This window comes from Olea europaea, chromosome 23 (assembly GCF_002742605.1).
Source record: "Olea europaea var. sylvestris chromosome 23, O_europaea_v1, whole genome shotgun sequence".
In the NCBI taxonomy this organism is placed as follows: Eukaryota; Viridiplantae; Streptophyta; class Magnoliopsida; order Lamiales; family Oleaceae; genus Olea; species Olea europaea.
In genome coordinates, this window is record NC_036259.1 from 8,036,391 (window position 1) to 8,057,453 (window position 21,063).

General features: G+C 34.1%; 1 long non-coding RNA gene across 1 annotated transcript; it reads left to right on the top strand.

Annotated features, from left to right (window-relative positions):
• Window positions 1-9,605: 9,605 nt before the first annotated feature.
• Window positions 9,606-11,016, top strand: LOC111372281. Its single transcript, XR_002698739.1, has 2 exons — window positions 9,606-9,794; window positions 10,385-11,016. It is a non-coding gene; the product is annotated as an uncharacterized LOC111372281 (long non-coding RNA).
• Window positions 11,017-21,063: the final 10,047 nt, after the last annotated feature.

Genomic DNA, 21,063 nt, shown 5'->3' on the forward strand with positions numbered 1-21,063 from the left:
CTGAGTGCAGCAACTCACCGCTGCTATGTATTCGGCCTTTGCCGTGGAAAGAGATATAGAATTTTGTTTCTTACTTAACCAGGCTACAAGATTGCTACCCATGTAGAAACAACCTCCTGTCGTACTTTTCCTATCATCTACGTTCCTGGCCCAATCGGCATCGGAGCAGCCAGCCAAATCAAGATTAGACTTCTAGAGTAGAAAATCCCTAGATCAACAGTACCACTCACATATCTAATGATGCGTCTAACAGAGCTTAAGTGTGATTCTTTGGGATCTGCCTGAAATCGATCACACACTCCAACACTAAAAGCAATGTCAGGTCTAGTAGCTGTGAGATAGAGAAGACTACCTATCATACTTCGATATAGGGAAGGATCTACACTCTTACCTGAAGGATCACGACCTAACTTTAAGCTAGTACTCATAGGTGTCCTAGTATGCTTCTTACTATCTAACCCAAAGCGCTTAAGTAGATCCTTTGCATACTTAGACTGTGAAATAAACAAGCCATCCTCAGTCTGTTTCACCTGAAATCCAAGGAAATAACTCAACTCATCCACCATACTCATCTCAAATTCTTGCTTCAAACACTCGGCAAACTCATACGCTAGAGACTCAAGAGGAGAACCAAAAATGATGTCATCGACATAAATCTGAGCAATGGTGATAGTTTCTTCAATATGTCTAATAAATAAGGTCCTATCAGCACCACCTCGAGAGAACCCATGTTCCTCAAGATATGAAGTAAGTCTCTCATACCAAGCTCTAGGAGCTTGTTTCAGACCATAGAGTGCTTTGTGGAGTTTGTAGATATAGTGGGGAAACTTTGGATCAACGAATCCTTTTAGTTGTTCCACATAGACTTCTTCTTGAAGAAGTCTATTCAAGAAAGCACTCTTAATGTCCATTTGATGTAGCTTGAACCCTAAGGTACAGGCAACAGTAAGCAGAATCCAAATAGACTCAAGTCGTGCAACAGGGGCAAAAGTCTCATCAAAATCAATTCCCTCAACTTGAGTATAACCCTGAGCAACTAATCTAGCTTTATTCCTTATTATAGTACCTTGGTCATCTGTCTTGTTCTTAAAGATCCACTTAGTACCAATAACGTTACAATTCTCATGTCTGGGAACTAAGATCCACACATTGTTCCTAGCAAATTGGTTAAGTTCCTCATGCATCGCATTCACCCAACACTCATCACTAAGGGCCTCTTCAACTTTCTTAGGCTCTACCTGAGAAACATAGCTAGTGTAAGCTAGATTGTTTAGTACCCTCCTACAAAGCCTTATACCTTCATCTAGATCCCCAATGATATTGTCCTTAGGATGATTAGACTTGACCCTAGTCGATGGTTCCTTAGGATTTTTATTTCGATCTTGTGGATGTGTTTCCTTTTCAGGTGTTTCAGGTTTCCTAAGAGATGACTCAGACACAGGTGGCTCAGTAGGATCACTAGACCTTATAAGATCGCCATTTCTATCGTCCATCCTATCACAATTTTTAACATTCTCCCCCTCACTCATAGCATCATCTATCACAACATTGACTGACTCCATCACCACACGAGTACGTGAGTTATACATTTGAATGCTCGGCTATTTCTAGAGTACCCTAAGAAGATTCCTTCATCACTCTTCGATTCAAACTTACTGAAGTTCTCTCTATCACGCAAAATGTAGCACTTACTCCCAAACACACGAAAGTACTTAACAGTAGGCTTTTTACCCTTAAGTATCTCATATGGAGTCTGATCGATCTGGGGCCTAAGGTAAACTCTACTGATTATGTGGCATGCGGTGTTAACCGCTTCTCCCCAAAAATGTAGGGCTAGTCCCTTGCCATGAAGCATGGCTCTAACCATGTCCTGAAGAACCCGATTCTTCCTTTCAACCACCCCATTTTGTTGAGGAGTGATAGGGGAAGAGAACTCATGCAGTATCCCTTCGTCCATGCAGAAACTCTCAAGATTGAAATTTTCAAACTCTTTTCCATGATCACTACGCATTCTAGACACTTTGAGATTGAGTTCATTACCAAGCCGTTTACACAATGATTTTATAAGATCACAAGCATCAGATTTTTCCCTAAGCAATTCTATCCATGTGAACCTCGAGAAGTCATCTACCATAACAAGAATGTACCGCTTACCTCCTAAACTCTCAGTCGTAGATGGTTCCATTAAATCCATGCGTATCATTTCCAAGGGTCTTTTAGTCAGAATTCTAGAAGTCTTTTTATGGCTTCCCTTAAGTTGCTTACCTAGTTGACATGGTCCACACACAACATTTTCACTAGGACCTATCTTAGGCAAACCATCTACCAACTCCTTCTTAGCCAGCTATACTAGACTCTTATAATTCAAATGACCCAATCTTTTGTGCCAAAGTTCACTCACATCAATTTTTGCACTCCTACACACATAATTAGAATTAGGTAGAACTCCATAATAATTATCAGATGTTCTAACCCCTTCAAGAACCACCCCACCGGATGAATCATACAAAGTACATCTTTTTTGCACAAAGCTAACATCAAAATCAGCATCACAAATTTGACTAATACTTAACAAGTTAGACTTTAGACCTTCCACATAAAGCACATTAGAAATCACAGGTAATGCATGCATTTGTACAATACCTTTGCCAAGAATAGGTGCAGAACCCCCATCTCCAAAGGTAAACATACCCCCATTACATTCATCAAGAGTAGTGAATAAAGCCTTGTTACCACACATATGCCTAGAACATGCAATGTCTAGGTACCACATATTGTAATTTTGGGCTTTTAACGCAACATGAGCAACATAACAATGTTCTTGACCTGAATGTCTAGCTAGATCACCCCTTTTGACCCAAACTTTCTTAGGCGACAAAGTACTCCTAGTTAGCTTAGTAAGCATCTCAGTCAAATGACTAACCTAATTAGACAGAAAGCTAACCTGACTAGGAATGTTCTGATTTCTACGCTCATTGCCTAACTTATAACATCTAGGCCTAGTGTGTCCTGGAGCTCCACAGTGGTGACAGGTGGGAATGAACCTAGGCTCAAAGGTACGTGTCTGTGGGTATCTGGGCATGATGTTCCTACGTGATTGATGACTCTGTTCCCTCGGAACATTCTTATCCTTATTTGAACTACTGACAGCATTAGACTTCTGAGAGGCAGATACAAAAACAGTCTTAGATGGTCCAGCAACATGTGTATTACCCTCAACATATCCTAGACCTCTCCTATCTCCCACTGACTTATTCATTCCCAAAAGATTATCCAATTTCTTAGTCCCACTTATGAAAGTCTGAAAATGAGCATTAGATTTTTCCAATTCACTAGCCAATGTCTTAACCTTGTCCTCTAACTTTTCGTTGACACATTTTAACTCACTGCCACTCTTAAGTGAATCCCGAAGATTACTAGCAAGTCTCTCTTTTTCTCTTTCCAGTTCATCAACCTTTTTGAGTAGGGCTTTATTGACCTTTTTGATCTTAAGACTCTTCTTAAACAAAAGTTGATAGGCCTTTTGTATGTCTATGTCATCCTCATTACTAGAATTATCATTGTGAAGTTCTTCCTCAACCTTGTCACTCTCCTTATCAGATTCACTCTTAACAGTCAATATAAATGCCATATAGTTCCCTTCATCTTCACTACTAGATGATTCCTACCTATCACTGGTCTCAGATTCGTTATCTGTAAGTGAAACAACTAAGGCCTTACCTTTCCCTTTTCTTTGATTCTTCTTATAACTAGGACACTCATTCCTATAGTGACCTATTCCTTGACACTCATGGCACCTAACCAAACGTGGTTTATCATTCAACCCTTTATTGTTAAACCTTTCAGTTTTTTCTTTCGAGAATCTGCTAGGGACTCCACTTTTTCTATCCTGGGGCTTTCTCCTATTCTTGAGAACTTTTTGGAATTTCTTAACAAAGTATGCAATTTCATCATCCCTAAGAGTCAGATGATTCATCATCTTTGATGGATTTTAAGGCTATGGATTGTCCTTTCTTAGGTTGTGTGACAGTGAGTTCATAAGTTTGCAAGGATCCTACCAGTTATTCAATTTTAACTTTATCTAGGTCTTTACTTTCCCAATGGCAGTAACTTTAGGCCTAAATCTCTCGGGCAGGGACCTAAGTACTTTTCTCACAATTTTAGACTCGAGAATTCTCTCACCTAGATTGAAACTAGAATTAACGATATCATTCAATTTTGCGTAAAATTCATCAAAAGTTTCATCATCCTTCATCCTCACTTCTTCAAACCTAGAGGCTAGCATTTATAATTTTGAGTTCTTTACCGTTTTAGTTCCCTCATGTGTAGTTTCAAGAATGTCCCAAACTTCTTTAACAGTTTCGCACATTGACACTCTCCTAAACTCTTCGGGAGACACGGCCATAAACAGGGCATGAAGCCCCTTGCTATTCCAATTGCACTCAGCTATCTCATCCTTAGTCCATAGTGATATGTCAGTAAGATTAACAGTTCCTGATACGATAGTGGAGGGAGGCTTTCAACCATTTTGCACACTCACCCAAATATGCTCATCTAGAGACTTAAGAAACGCACGCATTCTAACCTTCCAGTAAGCATAATTACTTCCATCAAAATATGGAGGTACAGAAAGTGATTGACTCATCTGGACAACTATGAGTCCGGACTCGAGATTTGGCTCTGATACCACTTGAAAAGTCTATAGTTCAACCCAAACAACACCTAGAGGGGGGATGAATAGGTGTTTATGCGGAATTTAACAATTTAATTAACTTATGCAACATGTCACATAAATTACGCTTTGTCCAGATTCATTCACATAATTTAGCTACCTAAGTTGAATTGCCGGCTGAAATCAAAACAACAGAAAGCAATAAAAACGTAACAAAATGTTGACGGAGAAAACCCAACTGGGTAAAAACTCCGGGCACAAGCCAGTAGGTATCCACTATAGAAGATTTCGACTTACAGTACACCAGACATTATTGACTCTAACAATACTCTGACCTCCTTACTGTATCAACCAAAGCTCTCCTGGATTTTGCAGATCGGCGCCAAAATCCCAGCCTTGAATTTCTTCTATCTCCCGTGAATCATCAAGCACTCCAGTTCTTCAAGCAGTTTCCTTCCCGAATCTTCAAACAGATGATCTTCTGGAAGTTGATATGGAGATTTGAACGGTGTTTTGGTTTTGTGAAGGTTGATGTTTTTCTTCAATGAATCATAAGATGAAAAGAAAGAATTTTTGGCTCTAGATCCTTTGGTTGCAGAGAGAAATTGTTATTTGTGTGTTTGCCAAAGGTTTTGAATGAAAAACGAAATTTTTGTTTATGTAGTAAGTCGTTTTTGGTAGTAGGGATCGTTTAAAATTCACAAGGAAGGAAAATTACCAAAAGCCAGATAGCATTGTCGCTTGAGCGAAGTGCTGGCGAAACTCGAGCGACACACCTTCGCTCGAGCGACCCCTCAGCGAAACTCTAGCGACAATAGTTCTGTTATTTAGGCTCGAGCGAGGTCAGGGCGAAACTCTAGCGAGATCAACGCGCCGTTTGCATCTTCAAAGCATCCAACTTTACCCTAGACCTATGCTATAAACTTTGCAAAATTGCAACACAAGTCCCTGAACTATTAGAACTTTACAATTTAGTCCTTGACTTTACAAACATGAAAAATTGGTCCTTTAGTCACAGATTGCCAATTACAACATTTTCCTAACAGCCAGTTAGCCTGATTCTCTGTAATCCTTTCAAATAGATCATATGCTTCATCTACTTCCATCGTCAAAATCGATTCGCCTGCTGAAGCATCTACAATATTACGAAATTCAAAGCGCAATCCATTGTAGAAGAGATATATTTGCGCTAGTTTAGGGATGTCAAGATTTAGACACTTCCTCAACGCGCTCTTGAACTTGTCCCATGTTTTTGGATGTCTCAAAGTCCCTCTGTTTGAAAAGATATACTTTGTTTCTGATTTGATGGACTCGAGACGGCGGGAAGAATTTAATGATTAATTTTTGTACCATGTCATTCCATGATACAATCCTCCCAGGAGGTTGTGACATCATCCATATTTTTGCACCCTCCTTCAGAGTGTGAGAAAATAGACGCATTCGAAATACACCCCGTGACATCCCCTCATGGCTAATTACGTTACATAACATGGTAAAAGCATGAATGTGTTCATGTGGATTTTTTGCAGCTTTTTCGCTAAACTTGATGTCTTGATGATTTTGAAACAGGTTTATGACATTTGGTTATATGTGGAAGTTAACTTGTCCAAAGGACGAATAGATGATCATAGGTTGAAGTGGATTTGGTATTGGATTAACATAATCCCGCCACTAATACCGACCGAGCAGGAGGTGGTTGCTGAACTGAAAATGCTACATTCTGTCGTGCATCTAGAATCTGATTCTGATTCTCAGCCATTATCCTTACTCTTCTCTGTTATCTTCGGCGTTGCTTAAACGTCCTTTTGATCTCGGGATCTGTTGGGAGAATCTTGATCTTATCAAGATCTTGCATAAAATGGTAGAAGCCTGGGAAGAGTGAAAGCAAGAGGAGATCAGGTACCTCAATTAAAGCTTAAAAAACAAAAAGAAAAGAAGAAAAAAATTAAATTTAATATTAACTACTAAACTAAAATTAAATCCGTTATTCCCAGGCAACGGCGCCAAAAACTTGTTCTTGGGAAACCTACAAACGTATGGGATTATTGACAAGTAATAATGAAGTGAGTTGTGAGTTATCGTCCCACGAGGAATAATGTTTAATTCTAGTTCACTAGTTACAACTAAATTCCATGTTCGTGACACAAAAGATGTGATTCTGTTATTTAAAATAATTCTAAACTAAGGAAGCAATAAAAATATTTTTTCTTATATATGATTGATTATATTGGATTTTGATCCCCCATTGCCATTTATTTTAATTCTTAATTCGTAATATAGTTAATTTCATAGTTTTGTGACAATTGATAACACTAGTGTATTTAATTTTCTTTTTCAAGACAAATTAAATCTATTTTAATCATGATCCAATCCTATTTCTAATCCAAATTCATATGACCAAAATGCATTAAATTACAGGTTATCTATGTGATTGCATATGTGATAAAGATTGTTCATAATTCTATCTACAATTGCTTCATAGCCATTGCTTGACATGATGGAGAAAACATGGGCCGCCATGTGCCTTGCAGTTGAGGGCTTACGTGGTGTTTGCTCTCTTGCTGGTGTTCTCACGGAATCCTCATTGAATCATGGATGTAACCATAGTCTCCTAAGTCTAAGTCTAATATTCATGTTAGACAAAGGACTTTCTTGTATGGATAAATGTTGATCTATGCATTGTTGAGTGGATAAATTTTGATCTACGCACCATCATGTAGCAGTCACCTTGTGCTTAATTCAGGGCAAAGCCTATGAGCATCCCGCTATCTTCGTGTTTTGAAGTCCCATTTTTGTAAAGATGGCGTACGAAGCATGTTTAACAAGTATAACAATAGTCTCCCCAAGTCGAAGTTTAATTATTAATATTGGATGAAGAACTTTGAGACAAGGACTTGTGTAAGGTGAAATGATCAATTATCCACGTAGCAATTCCCTATGGCAAAGGGAAAATATTCGAGGACATGTGTGAGTCTCTGAGAAGACGTACTAATGCTGGTATTGATTAGAGTGATAATTATGTTGGCAATTGTTTCAAATTACAAAACAGCACAATCATGAGGAAACATCATTCTATGAATAGCTGGAGCACACTAGGTCAATCCAAGACCTGCATTCAATTTCACACCATTGCCTTTTGGGGATTTATGGGCTAGGATTGACTCATTTCACCAATGTCCTTACTTAACATATGTCACCCTTGTTTGCTAAGATGACTTTAGATAATTCTAACTTTCCAAATCTATCTGATGAGGTACGTACTAACCTTGAGATCAAAGAATCATCGTTCTTGTCTTCAGATGCTACCCAAGAGGAGAGGCCATGTACTGCTCGTCATTCGTATAGGTTATCGTAGAACAAGACTATATTGAGATGGTGGTTTGCACGATCCTCTCATTCAGAGACTATTTATTGGTGAGGCTTGCAAAGAGGGCAAAGACATCGTAAAAGGCCAAGGCAATGGAAGTGATGGCAGTAGCGAGGTTAGGATCAAACGAGTCTATTCCAGTATTAAGGCCTTCGTTGGAGAATCCAAAGGCATGAAATGGAAAGACATTTATGTATTTTGTAGATAAGGCAGGAAATTGGAAAAATTTATGCAAGATTTGATACGCCATTGGAACAAATGAATTTGATCTCATATCACGTGTTCAGTGATCTCGTCTACCTAAGTTGTGTGTAGAAGATTCAACTTTATCATTGACATTTTGGTAATTTCTTTTGGTAGGCCTTACGTTTCAAATAACACAAGATTTCCTCTTTTGGAATTACATCATCAAATTTGTCAATGCATATCATTGAATAACATTGCGTGTATTTTATTTCCTATAGAAAACTATGCAATATATTGAATGTCGATAAACTTATAATTGCAAAATAATAAGATAAATAATTAACATAATAAATACGTTCTCTCTCTATCAATTAGAACAAATCTCAAAATATCAATCTTTTGTTCATCCTTGCGATAAGATTCTCTTGAACTCTTTGAGCTACTATCACTTTAATGGGCAATTCATATACGTACGCTAATAAGTCTCTCATAATCTTTGGCTCCACAAAGTGAAGCCAGGGACCAATAAAATATATTCACATAAGAGTTGAAATAATTGAGAAACGAAATTAATTTAAATTGTTGAGAATATCATTAATGGAAATATTTGAATGTATGTCAAAATATTAATGTTCAATAAGTTATGTTGATTTACAAACATAAATATGAATGTCAATTCATTATAGAGGTAATTATATTTGTACCACAATTTTTATTTTCACATTTTAATAGCACTTAAAATTCTTAATATGTTCATTATATCACTTATTTTCCTAACAATTTTGCATGTCATTCTTATCCCCTAAACTATCATTAGTTAACACATTTTATATTTGATAATAAATTTATATTCAAAAGTTTGTTAAAATGATGTAAAACAACTTATTTTTTTCATCATTTTTTCAAAAAATAAATAAAAAGCACAAAAAATATTTTTCCCTTATTTCAAAGCATAAAAAAAATATTTTGATATAAATCATCATTAAGGATGAGATGTACTAATTAATAAAATGTTGAAGATAAGAATCCAACGGAAAAAAGTTAAGAAAATAATTATTAAAATGAGTAATGATTAAAGAGTTTAACTGCAATTAAAATGTGATGTATTAAATAAAAATTATGGTGACAATATAATCACCCTAAAATTAAATATTATATTAGACCAAAAATAGAATAAATTTGATTAATTTAGCCCCTATTTGATGGCTATTATTTGGTAGAAGTAATGTTTTGAATGGTGATTTTTAGAAGAATGAGTGATCAATAAATCAATCCCGCTATAGGTATAGGAACATTTGACAAAAAAATTACAGAAATTTAAAATGGTAGACGTGGCTGTAAAACACGCGACTTCTTCCCCAAAACATACGACTTCTTCCCCATTAAACCCAAATGAATTTCAATTGACGCACACCTTCTTCCCGATTTCCCCCAAATCACACCGACACACACGACTCCTCCCAAACCCAAGGTGGCCGTCGTACTTACCATCACCACCAGTGGCGCCGACAAAGGAACATCTCATCCTTCACATTTACACCCTGGCAGCCACGATTCGTCGGTGCTAATGTAAGTGTTTGTTAAATAGTTGTCTTCCATGGATTTTGAGATTGTAAAATGGGTTAGTAGGTTGGGTAATGATTTTTAACATGGATTATGAGGTTGTCTCCGAATTCGTGCACTGTTGAAGGTTTATATTTTTTTTGAGCCCTTTGGACAAGAATGATTTTCTCTCTTTCTCTCTGTGTGTATCTAAGAATAGATACCATGCTTGAGCATAAAGTGAACCCACGAAGGAAAACTATGTAGATTGGTCAAGAGTTTTACATATCGAGCTTAAAGTGTTTGAATTGGTGATTTTGAAAATGTAATAACAAATTTGAAACACATTTGCAATAAACTGGACATTTGAAGATGACACTACCCATTCCCTAGAACTCCCCAATCCCCATCGGAAGACTTGCAGTTGAAATATAATCCTGGCCATCCTTTGCTCTCCCAATCCTGCACATATTTTTTCTGGGTTATGTAGTTGTGGTGATATATTTTAATAGTAAATGAACCCATGAGTTTGTGTTTATCCTATATTCAATCTTATGTATTTATAATCAATCATGTAACTACAATGAGGTTTTCTATCTTTTTTGTTTCATTTGCAGTAATCGGCTATAATGAGAGGAAGGAATTTTGGGGTCTGTCACAGTTGCAAAAGCAATGCGCACTACTTAGAACAATGCCAGTTGAAATGTTGGTGCCCTAGTTGTGACCATGGATATCGAAAATGTTTTGAGGTGGAACGGGATACAGGTAACAAATGCCGATTGTTCTTTAACTGTAGTAATGACCGTGGGTACTTCAATTGGATGAAAGATGCAGCTTTAGGCGGGGATTCAAGTTCCATTAACGATATGGTCAATGAGGCGCCCGACAAGGAAGACGATGAGCTTCCAAGATTATTTGATGGGCTAGCCAAAATTAGCGAGAAACGCGGCGTCGACATTTCGTTGCACTTGACATTTAGCAAGGGAAAATGAATTGAGAAATGTGATGGGAAAGGAAAGAGCTCGGTTTGAAGGGGTGATTTTAGTCATGTCTTCGATTGAAGTAGTAGTATGATCTCTTAGTTTTATGCATGTCTAATCTGCATTTAAATGTGGTTTGTAAGATAAAAATGGATGAGTTAGGATCATAGTTAGTATACATGGATTGAATTTCGTTTAGTATGATCACTACAATTAAGCTTTACTTGGATTGATTTTAGAAAATTGCACCACGGTTGACTTTGGGATCCCAGCATGTTTTTGCAGTTAATATGGATGATCTTTCAAAAGATGTCATTGAAAATAAGTTTACCTTGAATAATTGACCGACTCAGTGGGCGTGTATAAATTGTTCTCGTCCATAAATTTTAGTGTTCAAGATATTATATGTCATTCTACCATCAAATTTTCTTTTCTTCTGGTTTGGTTTTACATTACTTTGAAATTGTAATACTGATTGTTTAATGAGTTCAAACGTCCATATTCCAGACATTGTTATTAATTAATATTCAGGCTGTTCAACTTTTCATATTTATGTTGAATTTTTTAAATTCTTACAAGGCAACTACTTTCCGTATTGGTTTTTTGGTTTGCTAATGCCAATACGTATGAATCTAAATCTAGCTTCTAAGAATAAATGGAATAATCTTATTTTATGCTCACATTATTGTCCGATGAATCTATTTTCTCACTGGAGTATTTCTTGATTTATATTTTAGGTATATTATGGTGCCAGCATCTTTGTACCTTGGATTTGCTGCTTCAATAATATGGGTTGCACAGGTTCAATAAGTTGTTTCAACATCTGCTGCGTTTTATCATCTAAGTTGACACACAAGTTATCATCTAAATTAACAATGACATAACTCCCACAGTGAGAAAACAAATAATACAACCGAATAGTTGGTTTGCTGTTGTTTCATACTCTCGCTACACTATATTGTCGACATGCCTTCTCGCTACACTGTATTGTCAACATGCCTGCCCAAAACATGGTTTTCAAAAAAAAAAAGGCACCCAACGACTTCTGTTCTCGTATAATCCTAATAGCCAATCACTGTCATGCAACTTATACATATCGAGCATCGACCTCCAACCTTCTTCAAATTGTTGCACATCCTCGGAGTCATATACCAGTCCATGTATAGCAAAAAATATCGAGCTCTTCTGAACATGGTATCCGAATTTTTCAGGCAATCTTTTCATAATGTGCCATAAGCACCACCTATGTCTTATGTTCGAAAAAACAATCTCAATGGTATTTTGCATCGCCCCGTCTTGATCAGTAATGATTCTAGTAGGAGCTTGACCGTGCATACACTCAAGCCATGTTCTGAACAACCACACGAAAGTCCCTATGTCCTCATTCGATAACAATCCACAGCCGAGCAATGTGGATTGTCCATGGTGATTCACGTCGATAAAAGGGGCGAGTGGCATGTCATACTTATTAGTGAGATAGGTAATATCAAAGGTGACAACATCACCGAACTCCTTGTAAGATTGCCTACATCTGTTGTCTACCCAAAAAACATTCTTGAGTCTACCTTCATCGTCCAAGTCCATACTAAAGTAAAAACCAAAGCACTGTGCTTGTATTTTTGAAAAGTACGCCTATATTGTGAATGCATCTCCTTCCCCAAGGCGTAAACGTCTCACCTGTTCAACGTAGTTCCGACAATCTTTATCCATAAAAGTCGTATTTTCATATCCACCAGCTTTGATAACTGCTGATTTATAACTCTTATGCAACGGAATTCCTGCCATATCATTTACTTCGAGCTTTCGTTTCACACTTGCACTCAATTTTCGGTTGCATCGGTACAACCTAGACTTGGATGGACTTGTTTTGTGGTTGTGATCAAGGTACACTTTATTAATCCTCCATATTCCTAGACTATCAAAAGATGCAAATATTCTTGCTTTACAATAGTTTAACTTGTTGGCTGCGGTTTCAAGGAACCATCTGTAGCATAAGTTCGTCAACCTTCACGACTACATGTGAATGTAACGTATCTCATAACTCCATCTTCCCCTTTTTTGAATTCCTTTTTCGCACTGAAAACCCTATGTCGTAAGCATATCTTTTGTAGAAGTCAAACATTTCCTTCTCATCACTAAACGTCATACCCACCTTAGGCACTGACTCCACATTTTCATTGTCCAACATATTCAAATTCTCCACAACATTCTCGTCATCACATTGTAGCAACACATTAGGATTCTCATCTTCTATAATTTCCTTTCCTGCCACAGAAATCAGAACATATTTAGGATGAAGTTTTCTTTGCATGAATGAGAAGTAAGGTATCGTCCAATTACAACATTTTCGTTTAACATGGCTACCACAAATAAATTGGTATAACAACATTTCTGCTTCGTTAAATAACTTGCATTTTTAGCCCAAATGATTAACTGAACCTCTATGTAATGATATCACACAATCACGTTGTTGTAGAGAATGAAATATAGAGAAAAATGCAGTGCCTACGCATATACACATAAAGAGCTCAATTTATTTCCCTTAAATACATATGAATCTGTACTTTTTCAATTTTTCTGAAGACTAAAGAAGCATGATATAAGCTAAATAAAGCCATTTTAGCAGAAAATCAGAGAGGGAAAGGTTTAGACAATAGATAGGAATTTCCAATAAGTAATCAGAACAAATGTATCATATTCGCACCAATAGCCTTCTTCATCAAGATACATCATACATTTCCCAACCCATTAGATATTCATTTAACCCATTAGTATACTTGTCTGTTACCTGTTTCCATAGAGTTACGACAGAGATTTTACCCGGTGCCGACTTGAAATGATGAGCAGAGAGTTGCAAGTGAATGACGAGCAAAGAGTTACAGTTACAGTAATGACGAGCAAAGAGTTACAGTTACAGTAATGACGAACAGAGAATTGAAATGACGAGCAGAGAGTTACAGTTAAGGTAAAATCTTCATTTCCATAGCCAAGTTGAGTCCATTTCTTCAAACCATCGGGAAAATCGAAATGGGTATCGCTCCAAACAACCTCTTGTAAGGTGGCTTCTTCGTTGGAGATGGTGCAATGCGCCGGTCAATCGAGATGGGTATTGGCGAACGGTTGGGTTCTGCTTCGAAGGCAATTGGGGCAGTTGGTTTCTATTTTGGGAGGGAAATAAGTGTGTCTTCCCGATTTTTTACAAGAGCCAAATGAATTTTTTGCCACACGTGACTCTTTATTTTTTTTTTTTTTTTTTTTTTTTTTTTTACATAAAATGGTTGCCACATCAGACATTTTTGGATTCCTGTGACTTTTCTATCAAAGGGTATCTGTACCCACAGCTTAATTGTTAATAAATAGGGAAAAAATTTCGTTTACATGCAAAATATTTTATTGTATGAATGTATGATTGAAAATGAGCATATAGAAAAAAGAATTTTCAAAAAATGAATGTAAAACATGGTTTAGTCGTCTAATAGATATGCATATAGTAGGCATATTGTAACGACCTAACCTTTGTGTCCAAATCGTTAGTATAAGTACTGTCTGTTATGAGAGAGCATGAGTCTATTTTACCCTTCAAGATTCAACTTAAGTCTTATTTAAGGAAAATGTCATGGGTTCGAATCCTGGTGATGCGATAAAAATTCGTAAGGGATAAAATGGGTTCAAACTCTTCCATAACGAACGTTATTATGTTAACAGCTTGTGCATAGAGGTTGAGCCATTATAAAAAATACATATTTTTAATGACATAGCTTTCGTTTCTCTATGCCCAAAGCATTAACTTATGTATTATCCACTTTGGGAAAGTCTAAACCCATTTTATCCTGCAAAAATTTTTATCGCATCCCCAAGATTCGAACCTTGACCCCCCTAAGAGATGTTTGCTATGGAAGAGTCTAAGTCTATCTTACCCTCACAAATTTCTATTGCGTCCTTCCCAATTGGAACTAGGATTCTACTTAAATCTTACTTAAGAAAAATATCATTTGTTTGAATCCTAGAGATGTAATAGAAATTCACGCGGAGTAAGATATGCTCAAACTATTCTATAGTAGATAGTACGTATACTAGAGGTTTGGATATAAAGGCTGGATTGTTACACATGTAATGGTAAAAAGCAAAAGACACCACTCACACCTTCAATAATACATGTATCTGATTGTGCTACATGTACATCACAACTTACATATTTGTTTATTAATTAAAAAAAAAAAAACTTTCCCACTATCTTTTTAACACATCATTAATCTATAAAAGTTTATGTAAACAGATATGTAGAACAAGCATTTTCCATATGTATGTCCCCTAAATCAAAGGCTTAAGAACGGTTATACTACACGTACATAAGAACTTATATAATGGTTTACCAGTAGATTATGTGAAGAGATTTAATTGGATCAAAATCTCTTCAATTAAATAACTTCTCCACTTATATTTTGACATCTCATCATTAAATAAATATTTGGATGGTTTCCATAAACTATTTGTGTCCGATTGTCCAATTAGAATGAAACACCAATGACTAAATTGCTATTTCTTAATTATAAAGGATCAATGTACTACTAAAACGATAGGCTGAGGTGCTAAATTTTATCATTTGGTTAATATAATCGAATATTTGAGTGGAAGGAATTCTTGAAAATCGTACGAACAAGTTAAACAAATGCCAAATAGCCACAATTTGTACCCAGTACCAATGTGTGTTTGTTTGCGAGAGATTAATTTGAAGTGTAAAATAATTTATTTATTTTTGTAGAATTGTAGTTAAAAAATAGATAAAAGTTATGAATTTAAGTAAAAAATTATTTTATTAAAAGAATGTATGAGTGAAAATGAATTAAGAAAAATAATTTTCAAATGAATTTTGCCAAACAAATGCTTAGCATTGCTCAACATTGTGATCATTGTACCTAAATTAGGCACTTTATATGCAAATATTATGCGTGCACCTTTTGATCCATTGATGTTTAACATCAGTATAGGTTACAATACTTGTGATATTAAATTATAAGTTCAATTAAATACAATAATTTATGACCTAATTAATGGAATCCATAATATGTTGACACCAAACTAGTGCTTAAGATCACCAGTGTAAGATAACATTATCCGATGTAAAAATGGGTTCAAAATCTAATTAACCGACCGATTGATCAATCAATTTTCTCAATAAGGGGGTGTTTGGTATTGATTTTTCACCCAAAAAAATCAATTTTTTTGTTATTATTTCATTATTCAAGTCGTCATTTTTTACCATTTCTCTTCCAGGTAGGATCCACTTTTCTTTTCTACGGTCAAAAAATCAATTCTCAAAATCACTACCAAACAAGTCCTAAATATGTTTCCGAAAAAATTTAAAGGTACAACTGATGTTACATTTTTTATATAACATTTAACCTTAATAAATATCACAAACATCACAGACATTTTCTTAACTGGAAGAACATGTAAAAGAACAACTCTCAATGTTTTACTTGTTTTAGTTTATATCGGTATTCTAGAAGGCGTAAAATGTGACTAGACGTGGGAGTGAAGCTTCTAGCTTAAGCAAGCCTAGACGAAACTTAGGCATAAAAAAGTATTTCCTTATGTTTAATATTATTTTAATTTTTTAAACATTTTAAAAATTATCTAATAATTAAAATAATACATATCAAACATCTAGAATAATAAAATACTATATTTACTTAATAATTTTTACCATTAGTCAATTATACAATTTTCGAATTTTCAAAATACAAAAATTAAAATAATTTTTATAGTTTCAATTTTCAACTAGACAAGTTATACTTTTTAGATTTATATGACCTTCATACATGCTTTTTCAGTTTGCAACCAAATAACGAGTCTCAAGATCATAATTACATAACGTAGATAGCATCATAGCTTAAATCAAATAAAGTCATTTTTAACTTTTATATAGATGAAATCTTTTAAAAATTTGAAATTAAAGTCAAATGAAAAGTTTTTTAAAAATTAAAAAAAAAAATGAATAAGCTAAAGTTGAATAAAAGACTTTTTAAAACTAATAAAGTGTGCCTAGGGAAGACCAAAGATAGGAAGGAAAAAAATCAACCATTAGGGAAAAAGAAAAAAAAAAAAAAAAAAGGTCTAAACATGATATGAGGCATTTTCCTTGAGTTTCAAGCCTAGGAGCTACTTGACGAGCTTTTTAGATCACTGATTTTTATTTGTTTAATATCACCCGTCGTTTCAATTAAACTCGAACTGAGGTTATTCCTTGGTAACATTTCATTCTCACCTTTTGAGATCTCTTTTACTTGTTCTATTTTAATACCGAACCGAATTTAAACTATTATTAAAGCATGCATGAATGCATAGAATAAACACATACAATACAATGGTAAAAAGCCAGAAACCCCACCGCAACATCAATAATGTAAACAACCATAGAATAATTAACAAATCCAATTCATTTTTGGACGGCTTCGGTTTTTCACAAAAATTGGAACCTTTTAGATCTCATTTTCGTCCGTTCTTTTTGTTGTCGTTCCAATTATTATCTATTTAGATGTACGAATGCTTATATTTAGATCTCATTTTCGTTCGGGTTTTCCAATCCTTGGGTCTCCTTCATTCTCCACCGTTCATCGAACAAATGTATAATCACATCAAAATATAATTAATGTCTAACCAAAAAACCTAATAAGAGAACTTCGGCCCCACAAATATAAAGATAAGTGGGGTTAAATCAATCTCATTTATAGACTTACATTGTACTTAGGGCTGTCAATTGATTGGATTTTAATTCAAATTTGATTCGAATTCGATGAAATTAATGGGAGATGGATTTAGGGTCACAGTCCGATAATTCGATTATGATTTGAATTCGATAATCTGTTAACTAAATGAGTAAATATGGATATAGATCGATCCAATCCGATATATTATAATAATCACTATTAAAAAACATGCCTTTAAGTACGAATTTTTCATTCCTGAAACCTTGATAGCCGTTGCTATTACTCTTTACCAATGTAATATTTGCAACCACAAATCCATTGTTAATTTGAGAGTCGCTAATAGTTACCAACAAATCTTACTGTAGGTAAAAAATAAACATTTTACCAACGAATTTTTTGTTGTTAAGTGTGAATCTTTTACCAACAAAATTTTCATTGGTAAAAATCTTGACCAATACTAACTGACTTTTCGTTGGTAAATGTCTATTATTACAATTGGTAAAAATCAATATTGTAAATAGCCGCATAGGTGTGAGGCATGAAAAAAAAAATTATTTATTTATTTATTATTGTTATTATTATTTATTTTATAATTCTAATTGTTTTAACTTTTAGCCAACCGAATTGAAATGCCAAAATATTGTTTAGCCACGTATTGGACCACAAATTAATATATAGAGGGCAACTCCGAAAACTTTGTTGTGAACTTTCGATGTTGAATAAATGAATTACTTTTACCAATGGATAATCTGTTTCTAATTACCAACGGAATATCCGTAGCGAAAGATCTAAATGTTAAACGATTACATGAGGCACGGAATATCCATTGGTAAAGAGATATCATCGTTACCAATAAAAAATCCGTTACTGATTATCGTAGTTGAAAGTGAATTATTTTTACCAATGGATAACCCGTTTCAAATTACTAACAGATTGCATCCATTAGTAATATTCGGTACGTCACCTACGGATATTTCGTAGGTGAAGGATCCAAATATTAAAAGTTATATGAGACACGGAATATTTATTGGTAAAGAGATATCATCGTTACCAACGAAAAATCCGTTACTGATTATCGTTGTTGAAAGTGAATAACTTTTACAAACGAATAATCTATTTCTAATTAGCAACGGATTGCATCCGTTGGTAATTTTCCGTAGGTGAAAACTATTTTTAATAGTGAATATAATATATTTTATATATTATATCATAATCTAGTAACATAATTTTTTCCATTTTTAAATTTATATTATGCTTTACACATTATTTTCAAATAATAAATAATATTAGATAATAATATAATATTGTTAATTGAAATATTAAAAGAGATTTAATTTTTTATTAATTAAAATAAGATAGAAATAACTATAGTAATTTATTTTATAACATCAAAAACTAATAATTAATATGTCCAAAAATAATTTATATTGTTTAAATTGATATTATTTGTGATTATAATCTTGTTGAAGCTATGATTTTTAATGAAACTAATAAAATAAACTAGTAACACTTAGAATTGACAATTGACTAATATCTCATATTGAAAGATCACTAAAATAGTGGAAGAGGAGTATCCCTTAAAAAATTAGTATCCCACGTTACAAGAGTACTAAAACATTTCAAGAGAAGTCTCCTTTAAAAAGGGACTAAAAGAGCATCATTTAGATAAAAAAAAATTGATTTGGACTTTCTAGTATAATATGTGAACCCATCAAGATAGTTAAAATAATTTTTGGGAAAAAAATCATATTACCCAAAAAAAATGGTGGATTTTTTTTTTTTTCAAATTCGAATCGAATTATCGAATCGGATATCCGATAATATAGCTAATTGAATATGGATTTAACAATCAAATATTTATTGGATTATCGGATCGAATTGGAGATGATATTTTTTTTAACGGATCTGATCGGATTTGGATAGATTCGCTCCACATCCAATCCATTTATAACTCTAGTTGTAATATAGCGTAATGAATAGAAATTTTAATCATATCAGGAATTTTTATCTTTGGTCCCCAACCTCTTATTCTAGTTGTAAAGTTAGTCTCTAAATTTTGGAAAAATGCAAGTTGATCGCTATTTGTCTCTTATAATAGTTAAAGTAGTCTCCAGTTCACGAGATTTTTACTAAATAATCATATAGTTCTAGTGATTCCATCTCTTGCTTTAAGTTGAACAGTAGAGACTAACCTTATAAAGCATCCATTTGATTCTGATTTTTCAAGCAAAAAAAATAATTTTTTGACCGTTACTTAACATAGTCAGTCATTATTTTTGACATCTTCAGATTCTTCACTCACAAGTGGAATCCACTTTTCAAACTAACGGTCAAAAAATTAATTTTCATAACCAACACCAAACAGACCCAAAGTTAATGCATGAAAAGTGCAAAATTGAGATTAGACTTTATTTTTCAAATCCAATTAGCGTTGAAAAATTAGAAGCAAAAGATATTACTATGAAGGTCACATGATGATCTAATAAAAATTTGAATAATTACTTGAGATTGATTGCATAACAGAAGTTGATAAACAATTTGCTTCTTTTCAAACGTCGGACACCAATTTGCTATTTACGAAAAAAGTTGCGGATCAACGGTGCAATCTTTCATTTCTTTCCTTTAATTTCATTTATTCTTGAACTTGTATTAGAGTTTAGGACACCTATTAATTTTATACCCTTGTCGTAATATTAACATAAAAGATATCCTAATACGTCATATGGCGAGATAAAATGTAAATATACTAATCATTAAGAAGAACAATTATTTATCAAAAAGAATATTCATATTTTTTATTTATACAATATAGGAATGGCAAAAGTTTTTGTCTAATCTTGCCCTCCTCGAATGATAAATGGGGTGAGGACGAGAAATTTCGGGAAATTTTCGAACCTAATTTGTATCTTTTTATTTACATCCACTTTTCACATTTTTCAATTTGAATTCTATTTTAAAATTCATGACGAAAATTCAAGATGTTACACAAATGGTAATGGACAATGATTAAAAAGGAAAGGTGTAGTATGAGATAAGAGAATAATATATAAAGTTTTTTCTCTTTTCTTTTATTTTCCAACTTGTTTATTCATTAATTGAAAAAGTAACATATAATTATTTGAGAGATGCTTCAGATCCCAAGTTTAAAACTCGAGATTGGCTCCAAGGCCGAGACGAAATTCATGGGGCCTGCCCCATTCAAAATCAGGGGCTGAGATTTGCCACTGGGATTTAATCTCGGATTCTGCAACTTTATTCTAATTATTTTCAATTATCATAGTCAAATTGACAGAAGGAGCTTATTACTGCAAATTTAGAAGGTTAGAAGCACAAGAGTGTCAAATAATAAAAGTTGGAAATTCATACACTCAAATAGGCACAAATTTGGAAATATTATTACTAATTTCCTTGAAAAAAAAAACACAATATTCTTGATTTTTGTTAGGAGAACGATTGTCTATGCTTAAAAAGTTTACTTATAAGTGAATTGGTAAATTTAAAATTTATATTTTTACCTGTAAAAGTTTTAATTACAAAATAAATTTTATTACTTCAAGAAAAAAAAACGTATATTATTTAAATAAATAAGAGGAAAAAAAAAGTTAG